This window comes from Engystomops pustulosus, chromosome 3 (assembly GCF_040894005.1).
Source record: "Engystomops pustulosus chromosome 3, aEngPut4.maternal, whole genome shotgun sequence".
In the NCBI taxonomy this organism is placed as follows: Eukaryota; Metazoa; Chordata; class Amphibia; order Anura; family Leptodactylidae; genus Engystomops; species Engystomops pustulosus.
The window spans coordinates 231,587,627-231,605,315 of record NC_092413.1 but is presented as its reverse complement, the minus strand read 5'-3'; positions in this window follow the sequence as shown (position 1 = coordinate 231,605,315).

The window sequence follows — 17,689 nt, the reverse complement described above, 5'->3', positions numbered from 1 at the left end:
CATCTCTGTGAGGGGCACATTTTGTCCTGGGTTCCAGCGGTGGTTGATCAGCCATTGGGGGAGCCACCACTCCTCATCGATTATCTGGAAGCTGCGGGACACTTTCTTTGGTAACAGGGGGTCTAGTAACAAAGGCACATGGCCTCAAATTCTGATGCACCATAATGGTGGGTCCCTGCTTCCCTTCTGGACCTCGAAAACCTATACTTGCAAGGACCCGAGGGGGTAGCGGACTGGCACTCAGTAACTTGCTCAAAAAAAAGTTCAGATTACAGGTTGGGATGCGTTTCAGCTCCGGACCGGAGCTTTCATCAGGCATCATGAGAATAAATGTGAATTGGTTCCAACAATTTGAGACTTTTTTTGAGCAAGTTACTGAGCGCCGGTCCGCTACCCCCTCGGGTCCTTACAAGCATTTCTTTACACGTCTCCAGGATCCTGGTCCATGGTTGGACGTGGTTATCGAGGACGGCAATTTAAAAAGGTCTATTATCACCACATTTCAGGTGAGTTTTGAAACTTTCACGTTGAGTGTAACATTCACTCAACAATATCACATGAGGTTTGTGCTTGTTTGTTCCTCCTTTCTCCGACTATCTTGTCTTTCGGGGTGCTCCTACCCTGCCCGGAGCCCCAGTTCCCAGGCATATTTTTTTTTACCTTGAAAACCGGAATGTGTGGCTTTGGCTACCAAACAACTTCATATGCCTATGGTTCCTACCACCAACACAGCTTCCCTCTCCTTTGGGCTGTCTTGTTTCTCACCATCACACCGTCTCTGATCTGCAAGGGAAGTTCTCTCTGCTTTCTATTTGCTACCAGATCACGAAGGCTCAGACCAGGTTATACATCCTGCATGCTTTTACGATGATCCCCCATCCATGTCTGAGAAGTCAATTCTTCCACCTCATGTTTGTTGGCGACCATCATGAGGCTGAAGGGATATCAACTATCTCTCCCAAACATTAGCAAGAAGAAAGAAGGGGGGAGAGAGCGGGGGCGCTCGATGTGTAGAATTCCTCAGTAGTTATGGTTCCTAAATAAAAAAAGAAAAGAAATTTATTTCTATTTCCCAACCTAATAAACCGTACTTCTACCATCTCCCCGAGATGCACAAGAATCCCAAAATACCCCCCGGCCGCCCGATAGTGTCGAATGTTCAGAGTCTTACCAGCAACCTATCACACTATTTATTGTCCCTCATATGCTAATATTTTTATGGGGTTTTTTGAAGATTTATACATTACCCCCAAGGAACTACATAAAGGCCACCTTATCACCTATTTCAGATTCATAGATGACCTATTTATGATCTGGAAAGGTGAAAAAACGGCACTCGAAGAGTACTTTGAGGAAATCAATAAGAATAAATGGGGTATAAAACTAACCCTCAATACCCAAAAAGAAAAAATTGAATTTTTAGATTTAATTATCAAACACAATGAGAGTACAATTATAACTGAAACATACTTCAAAACGGTTGATACCAGCAGTTACCTCAACTTTAAGAGTAACCACCATAAAAAATGGTTACACAACATACCCTACAGCCAATTTTTAAGGATAAGGAAGAATTGCACAGATGACACCACCTTTCATGAACAGGCAAAAATCATTGAGACAAGGTTCACTGAGAAAGGCTACCCAAAAAAGCTAATAAAAGACGCTATGAGTCGAGCCAGCCAACATTCCCATGCAGAATGTCTACAACCCCCAGAAAAAGAAAAAAGGAAAAAGAAAAACGATGGTGACAATAGAGACTCAGATATCAGATTCATTACTACATATACTAACAACCACAAAGAGATAGAAACTGCGGTCAGAAAACACTGGCACATTCTGCGTAATGATCCATATTTGGAAAACAATATTTCCGAGAACCCAAGATTTACATATAGGAGAGCCAGGACACTCCAACAAAAACCGCCCCCAGCATACAAAAAAGTTACTAAATGCAACAGCAAGAATTGCCAATGTTGTAAAGTGATTAAACATGGTACTGATACCTTTTGTTCTAAACACTCCGAAGACAAATTTCAGATCAAAACCAATATGACATGTCAATCCCGTTATGTAATCTACTTAATTGAGTGCCAGTGTGGATTACAGTATGTAGGGAGAACAACACAACCCCTCCATTGTCGCCTCAATCAACATAGATTCAGTATTCAGCATGGTAACAACAAACACAGTTTATCCAGAAATAAGGAAAAGAAACATAAACATGACATTAAATACAATATCACTCCAATAGACCATGTCAGTAAAGAAACATCTAACAGATTCGAAATCCTCAAACGTAAGGAAATCTATTGGATGTTCAAACTAAAAACGCTGAAACCACTAGGTCTAAATAAGGTTACCGAAACGATTTTAGTACAGCCTGTTGCTATCCACTTTAGCATTATATACTTACCTAACCCCCATATTATTGATATATAGCAGGCAGGAGACCTAGTTATCCATACAGTAGAATCCGGGTAATACACATCACTGACAAGTTGTCTCTGCACGCACTGGGTACCGTCTTCCACAGTATACCTCGGTGTGTGTTTCAGTAATTTGGCCCTTCCAGGCTTCCGTAGATGTAGTTCTACAATCCCTGTCGCATCCATCTTAGTAGTTTGTCTCACCCCGTACCGGAGAAAGAACGGGGATGTACCGATATACGTAGCACACCTCCACTGTCAGAGATTTATCCATCACATATTTAAGATAAGGTTTTAATTTTTATATTTGTTTTTAAATTATGTTAATATGATGTATATTTTTTATGCTCTTCCATTTGTTTCTCATGCATTTTTTTAATTGTCAAAATCGATGATATCTGTCATCCATTCATTTTTCTGCATGGCGCTTCCCGCCCCGTTACCGGGAACGCGCCAAAAAATATGTATATAATGATTGTCCACAATTAGACTATGTAATACAACTGAAGAAGGATCTGTTCCGGATCCGAAACGCGTCTTGATTTTACCAATTTTTATTGAATTTTTATGGTTTTATTGGATTAATAAACCCATTCTTGGAACATAGTGCGCCGGGTCTTTTCTAAGATCTAAGGGGCAGTCTATTGGGTTTCCAGCAATAGAGACCACCTCTACCAAACATTAGCAAGGAGGGGTGAACATTCTGTAGAATAGTGCACCGTATTGTTGGAGACCCACACTAGCTCAGCCACAAAGTCTGGCCACCTTTCCCTCTTCTAGGGTTTGCAGCATTTGCAGCAAAGTTCTATTCATGCACTCACAAGCACCGTTACCTCGCGGTTGATAAGGTTTGGTCTTTGTAATGTAATAAAGCTCTTCAATGACTTGTCCTTCAAAGCAGGCTCCTTGATCAGAGTGCAGTTGATTGGGACACCCATACACCAGAATAAAATTCTTCCATAAGGCCAATGCGACAGTCTCCGCTGTTTGGTCACGTGCTGGGATGGCAAATGCAAACTTTGTAAAGAGATCTATTTGAACCCTCGCACAGATTCTTCCTCAGTGAGTTAGTCCATCATAACTAGCTGTAATGAATAACAAGTTTGGATTTTTCTTACCGGTGCCTGGTGCTCTGATGCTCGAGCAAGGCAAAATTCTGGATCTGTTACATACATCCTCAGTTAGTCTTCTCATGCTGGGGTGGAAATAATACCTTTGTAGCCACTCAAAAGTTTTGGTAGAACCAAAGTGTCCATTTTTTTCATGCATCCACAGTACTATTCCCTCCACCTCCTTGGAAGGCACCACCACTTGCCAGGTAGGGCTTATCTCAGAGGGTAGCTGCACTGGCCTGTAGAGCACATCCTCTCGGACAGTCAGCCTCTCTCTCTGCTGCCAGATCTCTGTCTGCTGCCAGATCCTCTTCTCATCTGATGAGAGGGCATCTTGCTCATCTGATGTAGGACCTCTGTAGCCAATCTCGCACTTTTTCGTATCTGGAGATCACTTTGCTGCCAATTCCTTTAATCTTCTTTAGACCCTTGGTCCAAACTTCAGCTTTGATATCCTGAACCACAACAGACCTATGAGGCGGCATGGGTTGACTGAAGTTAGGAGTCTCATCTCCTCCCCAGTCTTCATCTGTGGTATCAGTAGGTGTCTCAACAGGGTTACAGGATAACGCATCTACATTAGCATTTTTCCGTCCCGGACGATACTGTAAAACTCACAGCTGCTCCAGCGCCCCCAACTTAGCAATCTCCTGATGAACTAATGGGTTATTGTTGATCATCAATGTGAACTGTGACCCAGGCAGGATATCAGAAAACCTCTATGAAATGGCCCAAACTACTTCCAGCAATTCTAGCTTGATTGAACTGTAGTTATCAGGTTTCTTTTCCCCTTCTCTTAAAGTCTGCAGGCGTATGCTATGACTCTCTCCTGGCCGTCTTGCACCGGGGTCAGCACAGCCCCAAACCCTTCAAGCTCTTGTCAGTCTGCAGCACAAAGGGCAAATTATAACCCGCGTAAGCCAGAATCAGAGCTCTGGTTAACAGTCTCTTCAATGCCAAAAAGGCCTGTTCTGCATCATCCATCATTCCAAGGAAGCACTCTTTGTTTGGCCTCCTCCAGGGTGGCTACCTAAAGTAGAGCATACAAAGACCTGTGATCTTAGTAAAGTCTTAAAGGAAATGCCAATAATACCCCACTAGCCCCAAGAAGGACCGTAGTTCATTCACTGTATGGGGGGGTGCGTCATTGCTGCACTGTACATACCCTGGAGTCCACGGGCAAGACCTCATCTTTGGAAACTATATGGCCCAAATATTCTACGCTCTCCCGGAACAGATGACATTTGTGGGGCTTCAACTTCAGACGGTCAAACTGCTTCAGGTGCCCTGCGAATGAGGATGAGAATATGATGATGTTATTGAGGTAGATCTGCAGGCACTCATAGTTTAAGACCCCCAGGCATAGCTCAATCAGTCTCTGGAACATGGCTGATGCATTGTTTAGTCCAAATAGCATGCGGAGGAACTCAAACAGCCCCATGGGGGTAACAAAGACTCTCATGATCATTCTCAGCAATTGCACCTGCCAGTACCCACTAGCCAAGTCTAGAAAAGAATTGGGTGCTGCCAGCAAATCCTCAATGCGGGAAAGTGGGTAGGCAAGCACCTCTTGTGCAATTATTAGGATGTCTATAATCCACACAGGCCCGGAAGCCCTAACACAATTGTGGAAGCCCTGGGGCTCTTATCGGCAAGGACGTCCTCCAACTCTTGCATTTTTTTTAACATGTCCTTGACCTCCTGATACATGGCTGTAGGAATATGCTGGTAACGGTGCCTAAGTGGGGAGCATCCCCAGTTAGAATCTCATGCTGTAGTGTTTATGTAAGGCCAAAGTCTGCCTCATGTAGGAAGAAAGCACCCAGGCAGGGGCTAGGACTGAGGACAGTTTGGAGTTCTCTGCTGTGGTCAACCCCACCCCCTCTGAGCCCACAGATTGACCTAAGATCTGTACTTCCTATACAGAGAGCACTTCTGTATACCCTGAGAGCACTTCTGCCATGTGCTCTTGGGGTGGCAATGTCACTACATGGTCATTCATGTTCATTACCCGAACTAGGACATGATCATCTTGCACATGACACAAGGTGTGGCCCGCAGCTACTCCTATCTGAAGACTAGGCTCCACCATCACTGTGGAACCTTGTAATTTTTTTTATTTTGTTGTCAAAAGACTACAATTAATATTTTCAAGTCAGATACCTAATGATCCAAAAATATGTGTCCTGGGTACTAAAGTTGGAGTAGTGGGCCCGCGGTCACATATATTGTATGTGATGAAAGGCCTGCTGATAGCTAAATGTATATGTATAACTGGAAATCTGCTCAGCCACCAAATGTTGAGAAGTGGGAAATGAGACTGGATCTAGAGATGAGCGAGCACGAAAATGCTCGGGTGCTCGTTATTCGAGACAAACTTTTCCCGATGCTTGAGTGCTCGTCTCGAATAACGAACCCCATTGAAGTCAATGGGAGACTCGAGCATTTTTCAAGGGGACCATGGTTCTGCACAGGGAAGCTTGGCCAAACACCTGGGAACCTCAGAAAAGGATGGAAACACCACGGAAATGGACAGGAAACAGCAGGGGCAGCATGCATGGATGCCTCTGAGGCTGCTTAATCGCATCATCATGCCAAAATTATGGGCAACAGCATGGCCATGACAGAGTGACCGAATGAGGCTAGATAGCATCTAAAACATGCAATAATTGACCCTGACACTATAGGGGACGGCATGCAGAGGCAGCGGCAGCAGTGGCAGGCTAGAGAGTCTCATGGCGACATACCCTAAATGGACTCAGGCTTCAAACCAATGGGTGGCAGAGAGGAACCAAAGGAGGTGAGCAAGAAGCGCTGAAATGATTTCCTATTTCAACAAAAGGTTGACGGTATATTTAGTCGATAACACAGCATGGTGGCGACATAGTGACCAAGTTCCTTAACGTATCTGGTGAAACACCCGAAAAATTAGCCTGACACAGCTCGTTTGATAAGGGGACGACATGTGGAGGCAGCCATGGAGACGACTTCCATGATTAAGAGCGACAGTATGGGGCATCCATATTGCTTCTATGATTGAAACTTCAGGTCTCCAGCATGGCGGCGACAGATGCGCCGAGTTCCATTATGTATCTGGTGAAACACCTGAAAATTCTGCCTGACACAGCTCGTTTGATAAGGGGATGATGTGCTGTATATCCTCTCGTGCTCCAGCGTCTGGGGTATAGAGAGTTGAAAGTTGCGCATGGAGACATTGGTGGACGCTGTGGAGGCGAAATGGACAGGAAACAGCAGGGGCAGCATGCATGGATGTCTCTGAGGCTGCCTAATCTTGGGATGGAGCTGGCGGTCCGTTGCCAGACGAGCTTTCGCCTGTCCAAGCCCCTGTCTCTCGGCTCTTCCCCACCCAAAATGGGCCTGGGGGCCAGAAGCGTTTACTTTGAAAAAAGTATCATTTTCAAAGCAGGCGGGGTCATTTGAATATTTCATCTAGGAATAATGGAATAGCATAGCGGTTCTATTTTTAATAGTTTTTTCGGAAATGGTTCCATGATTAAGAGCGACAGTATGGGGCATCCATATAGCGCTGCTATGATTGCAACTTCAGGTCTCCAGCATGGCGGCGACAGATGGGTCGAGTTCCATTATGTATCTGGTGAAACACCTGAAAATTCTGCCTGACACAGCTCGTTTGATAAGGGGACGATGTATGGAGGCAGTAAAGTAGTAGTAGATTAAAACTATGTTAGTTGGATCTTGGGATGGAGCTGGTGGTCCGCTGCCAGGCGAGCTTTCGCCTCTCCAAGCCCCTGTCTCTCAGCTACTCCCCAAACAGCACTTCTAAGAACCTTTTGTATAAGATCAAGTGTAGTAGTGTTCTTATAAGTTTGGGTTATGGCGGGTGAGGGGAATGTAAACAGATGCGCATTAAGCGCTGAAATAATATTGGTAAATGATAAAAGTTGGCCAGTATATTTTGTGGATAACACAGCAGGGTGGCGACAAAGTTAACAAGTTTGACGTGGAAGCCATGAAAACAACCCAAAATCTACCTGACATAGCTCGTTTGCTAAGGGGACGATGTATGGAGGCAGCTATATGGACGACTTTGGGAGGCAGCTATGGAGATGATGTGTGGAGGTAGCAATGGAGACAATTTAATTTGGATAGTGCCTGTATGTGGCAGTCCACAAAAGTTTTCAAACCAGAGGAGCAGGTAGGTGGTCCTCCAGAAAAATTAAATAGATTGAGTGCCTGTATATGGCACTCCCAAAAATTGTTTAAAACAGAGGACCGGGTAGGTGGCCCTCCAGAAAAATTAAATACATAGTACTATAGCTAGAGCCAGTTGGCCCTGGCAAGAAATAGCCAGTTTCCTCTGCTTTAGTGTACAAAGAGGAGGAGAAGGAGGAAAATGAGGAGGAGAAGTGCATACATTATTCAGGTTGAGCTTCTTTCACCTGGTGGAGAATGGAAATCCTGAGAAATCCAGGCTTTATTCATCTTGATAAGCGCCAGCCTGTGAGCGCTGTCAGTCGACAGGCGTGTACGCTTATCGGTAATGATGCCACCCGCTGCACTGAAAACCCGCTCAGACAACACGCTAGCGGCAGGGCAGGCAAGAGCTTCCAAGGCGTACAGCGCCAGTTCGTGCCACATGTCCAGCTTTGAAACCCAGTAGTTGTAGGGAGCTGTGTGATCATTTAGGACGATGGTATGGTCAGCTACGTACTCCCTCACCATCTTTCTGTAAAGATCAGCCCTACTCTGCCGAGACTGGGGACAGGTGACAGTGTCTTGCTGGGGTGACATAAAACTAGCAAAGGCCTTGTAAAGCGTACCCTTGCCAGTGCTGGACAAGCTGCCTGCTCGCCTACTCTCCCTCGCTACTTGTCCCGCAGAAGTACGCCCTCTGCCATTAGCGCTGTCAGAAGGGAAATACTGTTTCAGCTTGTGCACCAGGGCCTGCTGGTATTCATGCATTCTTACACTCCTTTCCTCTCCAGGGATGAGAGTGGAAAGATTTTGCTTGTACCGTGGGTCCAGGAGAGTGAATACCCAGTAATCGGTGCTGGAATAAATTCTTTGAACGCGAGGGTCACGGGATAGGCAGCCTAGCATGAAATCTGCCATATGCGCCAGAGTCCCAACGCGCAAGAATTCACTCCGCTCACTGGCCTGACCCTCCATTTCCTCCTCCTCCAACTCCTCTTCTTCTGCCCATACACACTGAACAGTGAAGGACTGAAAAATGGTCCCCTCTTCTGTCTCGCCAACATTCTCCTCCTCTTCCTCCTCCACCTCCTACGATATGCGCTGAGAAACAGACCTGAGGGTGCTTTGGCTATCAACAAGGGAATCTTCTTCCCCCGTCTCTTGTGATGAGCGCAAAGCTTCCGACTTCATGCTGACCAGAGAGTTTTTCAACAGGCCAAGCAGCGGGATGGTGAGGCTGATGATGGCGGCATCGCCACTAACCATCTGTGTTGACTCCTCAAAGTTACCCAGCACCTGACAGATATCAGACATCCACGTCCACTCCTCATTGTAGACTTGACGAAGCTGACTGACCTGACTACCAGTTCTGGTGGAAGTTGACATCTGGCAGTCTACAATCGCTCTGCGCTGCTGGTAAACTCTGGATAACATGGTTAATGTTGAATTCCACCTCGTGGGCATGTCGCACAACAGTCGGTGAGCGGCAGTTGGAGGCGGCGTTGCGCTGCCCTGGGAGTGGCAGCATCTGTGCTGGACTTCCTGAAATGCGCACAGATGTGGCGCACCTTTGTGAGAAAATCAGACAGATTGGGGTATGTTTTGAGGAACCGCTGAACTATGAGATTTAACACATGGCCGTTGTCACACACAACCATGCCTGGCTTCAGGTTCAGTGGTGCCAGCCGCAGATCAGTCTGCGCCGTGATGCCCTGTAATAGCTCTTGGGCGGTGTGCCTTTTATCGCCTAGGCTCAGCAGTTTGAGCACAGCCTGCTGTCGCTTAGCGACTGTACTGCTGCTGTGCCTAGAGCTACCGACTGATGCCCACGGATGGTAATTCGGAGGAGGAGGTGGAGGAGGGGTGGGAGGAGGAGGAGGCATAGTAGGCCTGAGAGACCTGGACCGAGGTAGGCCCCGCAATCCTCGCCGTCGGCAGTATATGACCAGCCCCAGGGTCAGACTCGGTCCCAGCCTCCACCAAGTTAACCCAATGTGCGGTCAGCGATATATAGTGGCTCTGCCCGGCAGCACTCGTCCACGTGTCCGCTGGTCAGGTGGACCTTGTCAGAAACGGCGTCGGTCAGAGCACGGATGATGTTGTCTGACATGTGCTGGTGCAGGGCTGGGATGGCACATCGGGAAAAGTAGTAGCGGCTGGGGACCCAATACCGAGGGGCGGCTGCCGCCATGAGGTTGCGAAAGGCCTCGGTCTCAACCAGCCTATAGGGCAGCATCTCCAGGCTAAGCAGTTTGGAGATGTGGACGTTGAGGGCTTGGGCGTGTGGGTGGGTTGCACTGTACTTCCTCTTGCGCTCCAGCGTCTGGGGTATGGAGAGCTAAACGCTGCGCATGGAGACATTGGTGGATGCTGTGGAGGATCGTGGAGGCGAAGGTGTAGTTTTCGCACGGGAGGTGTTTGGGCCAGGGTCCTGGGCAGGGGGCTGACTAGCAGAGGCAGCAGGTGACACAGGGGAAGGAGCAGTGGTGTGCCCGGCCGGAGGTGAACGGCCTTGGTTCCATTGAGTGGGGTGTTTAGCATTCATATGCCTGCGCATACTGGTGGTGGTTAAGCTGGTAGTGGTGGAACCCCTGCTGATCCTGGTGTGGCACAGGTTACACACCACGGTCCGTCGGTCATCCGTTGTTTCTTTAAAGAACCTCCTGACTTCCGAAAATCTAGCCCTCGCCACGGGAGCTTCACTACGTGAAACATTTGGCGCTGATGCACCAGCTCTGGCCCTGCCTCTCTGTCTGGCCCCACCACTGCCTCTTCCAATCTGTTCTCATCGAGGACTCGCCTCCGTCTCAGAAGCACTGTGTTCCCCCGGCCTATCAACCCAGCTTGGGTCTGTCACCTCATCATCCTCCGATCCCTCAGTCTGCTCCCCCCTCGGACTTCCTGCCCTGACAACAACTTCACCACTGTCTGACAACCGTGTCTCCTCATCGTCCGACACCTCTTTACACACTTCTTCCACTACATCAACAATGTCATCATCACCCACAGACTGCGACCGGTGGAAAACCTGGGCATCGGAAAAGAGCTCAGCAGCAACCGGACAAGTGGTTTGTGACTCTGGGAAGGGTCCAGAAAACAGTTCCTCAGAGTATGCCGGTTCAAATGCCAAATTTTCCTGGGAGGGGGCAGACTGGGAGGAAGGAGGCTGAGGTGGAGGAGTGCTGATTTTGGTAACATGGGTGGACTGCGTGGAAGACTGACTGGTGGACAAATGGCTAGAAGCATTGTCCGCAATCCATGACATCACCTGTTCGCACTGTTCTGGTCTCAACAGTGCTCTACCACGAGTCCCAGTAACTTGAGACATGAACCTAGGGAGTGTAGCTCTGCGGCGTTCCCCTGCTCCCTCATCAGCAGGTGGTGTCCCAGGACCACGGCCTCTGACCCCTGCAGTAGTGGGACGCCCATGCCCTCGTCCTCTACCCCTAGCCCTCGGGTTCAACATTTTCAAAATTAAAGTGTAAACTGTAAATTTATGTGTTTTTTTTGTGTTTTTGTTTTTTTAAGAAAGCGATTCTAGCCTATTGCTATGGCTAGTTTCTAACCTACACTGACAGCACAGAACAGGATTTTGTGCTGTGCCTGATGACTTTTACTTTTGAAAAAAAAAAAAAAAAAAGAAAAAGCATACTGTGCCTAATTCAATCAAACCCCTAATAAATTGTCCCACTTAGGTGTTTGAGATGGATATGTGTGTCACTAAGAGCTAAATAGAACGTTCGCAAGTCTCCCTGCAAATTCGTCACAATATGGTACTAGCTGCACTACTAGTGCCAGCAAGGCCAGCCACAAGCAAATCAACCAAATATATATATAACATTATTGTAGCCCTAAGAAGGGCTGTTGGGTTCTTGTATGCCTAGTTTCTAACCTACACTGACAGCACACAACAACTGGATTTTAAGTCACTTTAAGTTTTGAAAAAAAAATTAAAATAAAATCGGCAGACTGTGCCTAATTCAATCAAACCCCTAATAAATTGTCTCACTTTGGTGTTTGAGATGGATATGTGTAACACTAAGAGCTAAATAGAACGTTCGCAAGTCTCCCTGCAAATTCCTCACAATATACTAGCTGCACTACTAATGCCAGCAAGCCTAGCCACAAGCAAACAAAAAAAAAATAAAACATATAACGTTATTGTAGCCCTAAGAAGGGCTGTTGGGTTCTTGTAGAATCACTCCTGCCTAACACTATTCTAATAGAACACCCTAACGCTATCCCTGCAGCAGCAGCAGCTCTCTCCCTAGCGGCATCCAGACACAGAATGATCCGAGCAGCGCGGGCAGGGGCTAGTCTATCCCAGGGTCACCTGATCTGGCCAGCCAACCACTGCTATCGACGTGTAAGGGTACCACGTCATGCTGGGTGGAGTGCAGAGTCTCCTGGCTTGTGATTGGCTCTGTTTCTGGCCGCCAAAAATCTAAACGGCGGGAGATGCCATTTTCTCGAGCTGGCGAAGTATTCGTCCGAGCAACGAGCAGTTACGAGTACGCTAATGCTGGAACGAGCATCAAGCTCGGACGAGTATGTTCGCTCATCTCTAACTGGATCTTTTGATCACAGCAGAACAAAAGGAGATTTGAACATCAGGTAGAAAATTGCCCTCAAGGGATATCTGGCAATTATGGATGAATAGACCACGTATTAGGTAATATTTTTTTTTTTTCTGTTTGTTTGTTGTTTATACAATTTTTATCTTATTATTATTTTTTTTCTTTTTATTTATCTTTTTTTTTCCTTTTTCTCTGTTTGGCGCCTCTGGGGTGGTATGGGTGGGGGTTATATGGAAGTATATTAATGTTTATTGGATATGATGCAATATTAAAGGATTTCTCTTGCACTTTGTGGAACCTTGTAAGTTTAGTCCTGTGCCTACAGGCAGTGGCAGTGTGGCTCCTTCTAGCACCGCCTTGACCCGGCACTGTCTAAAAGCTTGCAGCAAGGCTCTGTGGGGTGGATGATTATCAGTAACATGTTTCCAATACTTTGGCCCCAATTCACCAGCCATGAGTCCATCAAGGGCTTGCAACACGTTCATGCCAAGGATAACTGGCACTTGAGAGTCCATGGTGTTCTGCACTACCACTCCACCTTTTCCTTACACCATTCAACCCCAGATCTCAGTGTAAGCTTGCATGACCCCCAGGGTTTGAATCGGAAGGTTATTGGCCGCTTTTAGGTTCACACACATGTTAATTAAGAAACATTTTTCAAATGCTGCCCGGGCCAGGGTTGTAACTTGGGAGCCTGTGTCCACTGAGCATGGCAACTCTACTCTGTTAAACTTGGCTTTGACCATCGGACTCTCGCCAACTATGTCCTGGACTTCCAATAAGGGGCAATACCTTCATGCTCCTTCCTGCGGTTTGACCCACAACCGGAGACAGATCTAGTTTAAATTCCCAGAGTTGGCAACAACACTCTGTTATGGACAGTTGCTGGCCATATGGCCTACTTCATCATAACCCCACACTTCCATGGACTTTCTCTCCTATTTACGGTACTTCGTTCTTTGGTAGCTCTACTTCTAAAACCTTCCTGGTTATCCGCATCAGCCTGCCATTTTGGTTAGACATTGGGGCAGATTTACTTACCCGGTCCATTCGCGATCCAGCGGCGTGTTCTCTGCGCTGGATTTGGGTCTGGCTGGGATTTATTAAGGTAGTCCCTCCGCTGTCCACCAGGTGGCGCTGCTGCGCTGAAAAGTATCGGAAAGTTCACCGAGCCGGGCTGAGTGAAGGTAAGTGCAAGCTCCGCAACAGATTTTTTTTTTAAATGCGGCGGTTTTCCCGAATCCGTTGGGTTTTCATTCGGCCACGCCCCCGATTTCTGTCGCGTGCATGCAAGCGCCGATGCGCCACAATCCGATCGCGTGCTCCAAAATCCCGGGGCAATTCAGGGGAAATCAGCGCAAATCGGAAATATTCGGGTAACACGTCGGGAAAACGTGAATCGGGCCCTTAGTAAATGACCCCCATTGTCTCTTTAAGGTCAAGAGAATTCAGTCTAAAATCCAGTGTTCTTTCCTGAAAGGGTACTACCAGTATCTGCGTTACACCAGGGGTTGCTTTACACTCTTCCTTCCTCTCAAGTGTGATGGCTGCTTTCAATAGTTGTTGGAGGGTGAGATGAGGATATAGCTTCACGGGCTCTCTCAGTGTTCTCCGCAGTGGCTGGCTCCTCATGCCCAGTAGGAATTGATCTTGCATCACTAGCTCTGTGTTTGTGAAGGACGCTTCACCTGCTTCTTCTTTCTTTTCCAAAGCAGCCATAAGCTCCCGCATAGTGAGACTGTCTCATTCTCTTTCTGGTAACATGAGAAGAATCTTTTTCTCAATACTGCTTCAGAAGTCACATCCCTATACGCATCCTCAAGAATAGACAGAATCTGCTGAAACCTTTCTCTTTGGCACACTGGCCACAACATCGCTGTTTCTTGGGCCTTACCCTCCAGTGTACAGAGCCTCAATTCTGCTTTTAGATGCAGGGCTATATTACACAGTCGAGCCGCCCCTTCAAGTCTTTCCTTCCAGTCTTCTACAGAAATGTTGTCCCCGTTAAACTTGGGCAGGTGGCTCAATAGTGCTCCCACTGGGACTGTGTGTGGGGGGGAAGTAACTCTGTTATTCGCCATGTCTGTCTCCATCCTGCCAACTACGCCAGATGTAATGTAGCAGGAGAGACGACAGACACATGCGCTGAGATGAACAATAAAGTTTACCTAAATATTAATAGATACAGAAAATGTCCATATAATGCAGATAGTAATGTGTCAGATAATGAGGCCTGTGGGATGGGAGACTCCCCCTCTGTCCACGCTGTCCTAAGACTTCACCTGCAGACTATCCATTTCCGGTTATCACAACCAGAGTTCCGGACCTAGTACTTTCTCATCTTAATAGGGGCTTATTTCTTGGCCAGGAGCACACAACCACGCAACCGCACCAGCCTCTTACCAGCTTCTCTGACCTCTCACCCGGAATCACTTCCTCTTCCTGCCCCTTCTAGAATCTCCTCTTCTGTACTCTGGTGCCACCTACTGGACAATGATCCACACTGCAGCCCCTTGTTACAAGTGCATCTGCTCATACTGCAGGCTGTGTTCAGTGAACACAGATCAGGGCCGGTTTTAGATAAGGTGGGCAAAACTAAAATTGGGGCCCCAAATAAAACAATTTTATGAACAGTCACAGTCAGTCATAGGCTCCTTTATCTCTACACACAGTAGTAGGTAAGTATCTGTAATATGGGACTGTATGAGAATGTTATAGGAGAGACAGATGAGAGGGAGATGGATGATAAATGTGCAAGATGATAGAGAAATATAAAGTAGATGATAGATACAGTTGATAGATGATATAGGATATAGACAGTGTCGGACTGGGTTTCCTTAGGACCACCAGAGAAAATCAATTTGGGGGCCCACTCTTCATTATCCCCGAGGAAATATACTCTTGCAGCCTCCAAATTGTTGTGTTTTCTGATGGACCTCTGGGGTTCGGCATTGGGTTGAGCCAGGGCCCACCGGAGAATCCTCTGGTACTTTACTGGGCCAGTCCGACACTGGATATAGATATGAGAGATAAATACAGTAGAAGAGAGATAGAAGATTGATTGATAGATAATAATTCCTTTATTTATATAGCCCACACAGAGCGAGCCTGTCAGGCACCAGGGGTAGTGAACCCACTGACCAGCTGCATAAAGACCTTCCTGCTCCATGCCCCCCGTACTCTACCTTATCCTCCCAAAAATTGACACGAGACACTGCGTGATGTTGGAAATGGTAAGGCCACGGCAGACCAATTTATTCACATAAATAACAGGTTAAAACATTTGCATAAGAAAAACATTTAAATACAAAGTGCAAAACACTCCGTAATGACAAGGCCTCAGAGGGTAACTATAACAACCAAGTACGTGCATTCCTGTGGTGTTACATAGGACTGCAGGTCACATCTACTACATGATCTGTACTCAGAGATATCACTGTGTTATCTGTGGTGTTACATAGGACTGCAGGACACATCTACTACATGATCTGTACTCAGAGATATCACTGTGTTATCTGTGGTGTTACATGGGACTGCAGGACACATCTACTACATGATCTGTACTCAGAGATATCACTGTGTTATCTGTGGTGTTACATAGGACTGCAGGACACATCTACTACATGATCTGTACTCAGAGATATCACTGTGTTATCTGTGCTGTTACATAGGACTGCAGGACACATCTACTACATGATCTGTACTCAGAGAGATATCACTGTGTTATCTGTGGTGTTACATAGGACTGCAGGTCACATCTACTACATGATCTGTACTCAGAGATATCACTGTGTTATCTGTGGTGTTACATAGGACTGCAGGACACATCTACTACATGATCTGTACTCAGAGATATCACTGTGTTATCTGTGCTGTTACATGGGACTGCAGGACACATCTACTACATGATCTGTACTCAGAGATATCACTGTGTTATCTGTGCTGTTACATAGGACTGCAGGACACATCTACTACATGATCTGTACTCAGAGAGATATCACTGTGTTATCTGTGGTGTTACATAGGACTGCAGGTCACATCTACTACATGATCTGTACTCAGAGATATCACTGTGTTATCTGTGGTGTTACATAGGACTGCAGGACACATCTACTACATGATCTGTACTCAGAGATATCACTGTGTTATCTGTGGTGTTACATAGGACTGCAGGACACATCTACTACATGATCTGTACTCAGATATATCACTGTGTTATCTGTGGTGTTACATAGGACTGCAGGACACATCTACTACATGATCTGTACTCAGAGATATCACTGTGTTATCTGTGGTGTTACATAGGACTGCAGGACACATCTACTACATGATCTGTACTCAGAGATATCACTGTGTTATCTGTGGTGTTACATAGGACTGCAGGTCACATCTACTACATGATCTGTACTCAGAGATATCGCTGTGTTATCTGTGCTGTTACATAGGACTGCAGGACACATCTACTACATGATCTGTACTCAGAGATATCACTGTGTTATCTGTGGTGTTACATAGGACTGCAGGACACATCTACTACATGATCTGTACTCAGAGATATCACTGTGTTATCTGTGGTGTTACATAGGACTGCAGGTCACATCTACTACATGATCTGTACTCAGAGATATCACTGTGTTATCTGTGGTGTTACATAGGACTGCAGGACACATCTACTACATGATCTGTACTCAGAGATATCACTGTGTTATCTGTGGTGTTACATGGGACTGCAGGACACATCTACTACATGATCTGTACTCAGAGATATCACTGTGTTATCTGTGGTGTTACATAGGACTGCAGGACACATCTACTACATGATCTGTACTCAGAGATATCACTGTGTTATCTGTGGTGTTACATAGGACTGCAGGACACATCTACTACATGATCTGTACTCAGAGATATCACTGTGTTATCTGTGGTGTTACATAGGACTGCAGGACACATCTACTACATGATCTGTACTCAGAGAGATATCACTGTGTTATCTGTGGTGTTACATAGGACTGCAGGACACATCTACTACATGATCTGTACTCAGAGATATCACTGTGTTATCTGTGGTGTTACATGGAACTGCAGGACACATCTACTACATGATCTGTACTCAGAGAGATATCACTGTGTTATCTGTGGTGTTACATAGGACTGCAGGACACATCTACTACATGATCTGTACTCAGAGATATCACTGTGTTATCTGTGGTGTTACATAGGACTGCAGGACACATCTACTACATGATCTGTACTCAGAGATATCACTGTGTTATCTGTGGTGTTACATAGGACTGCAGGACACATCTACTACATGATCTGTACTCAGAGATATCACTGTGTTATCTGTGGTGTTACATAGGACTGCAGGTCACATCTACTACATGATCTGTACTCA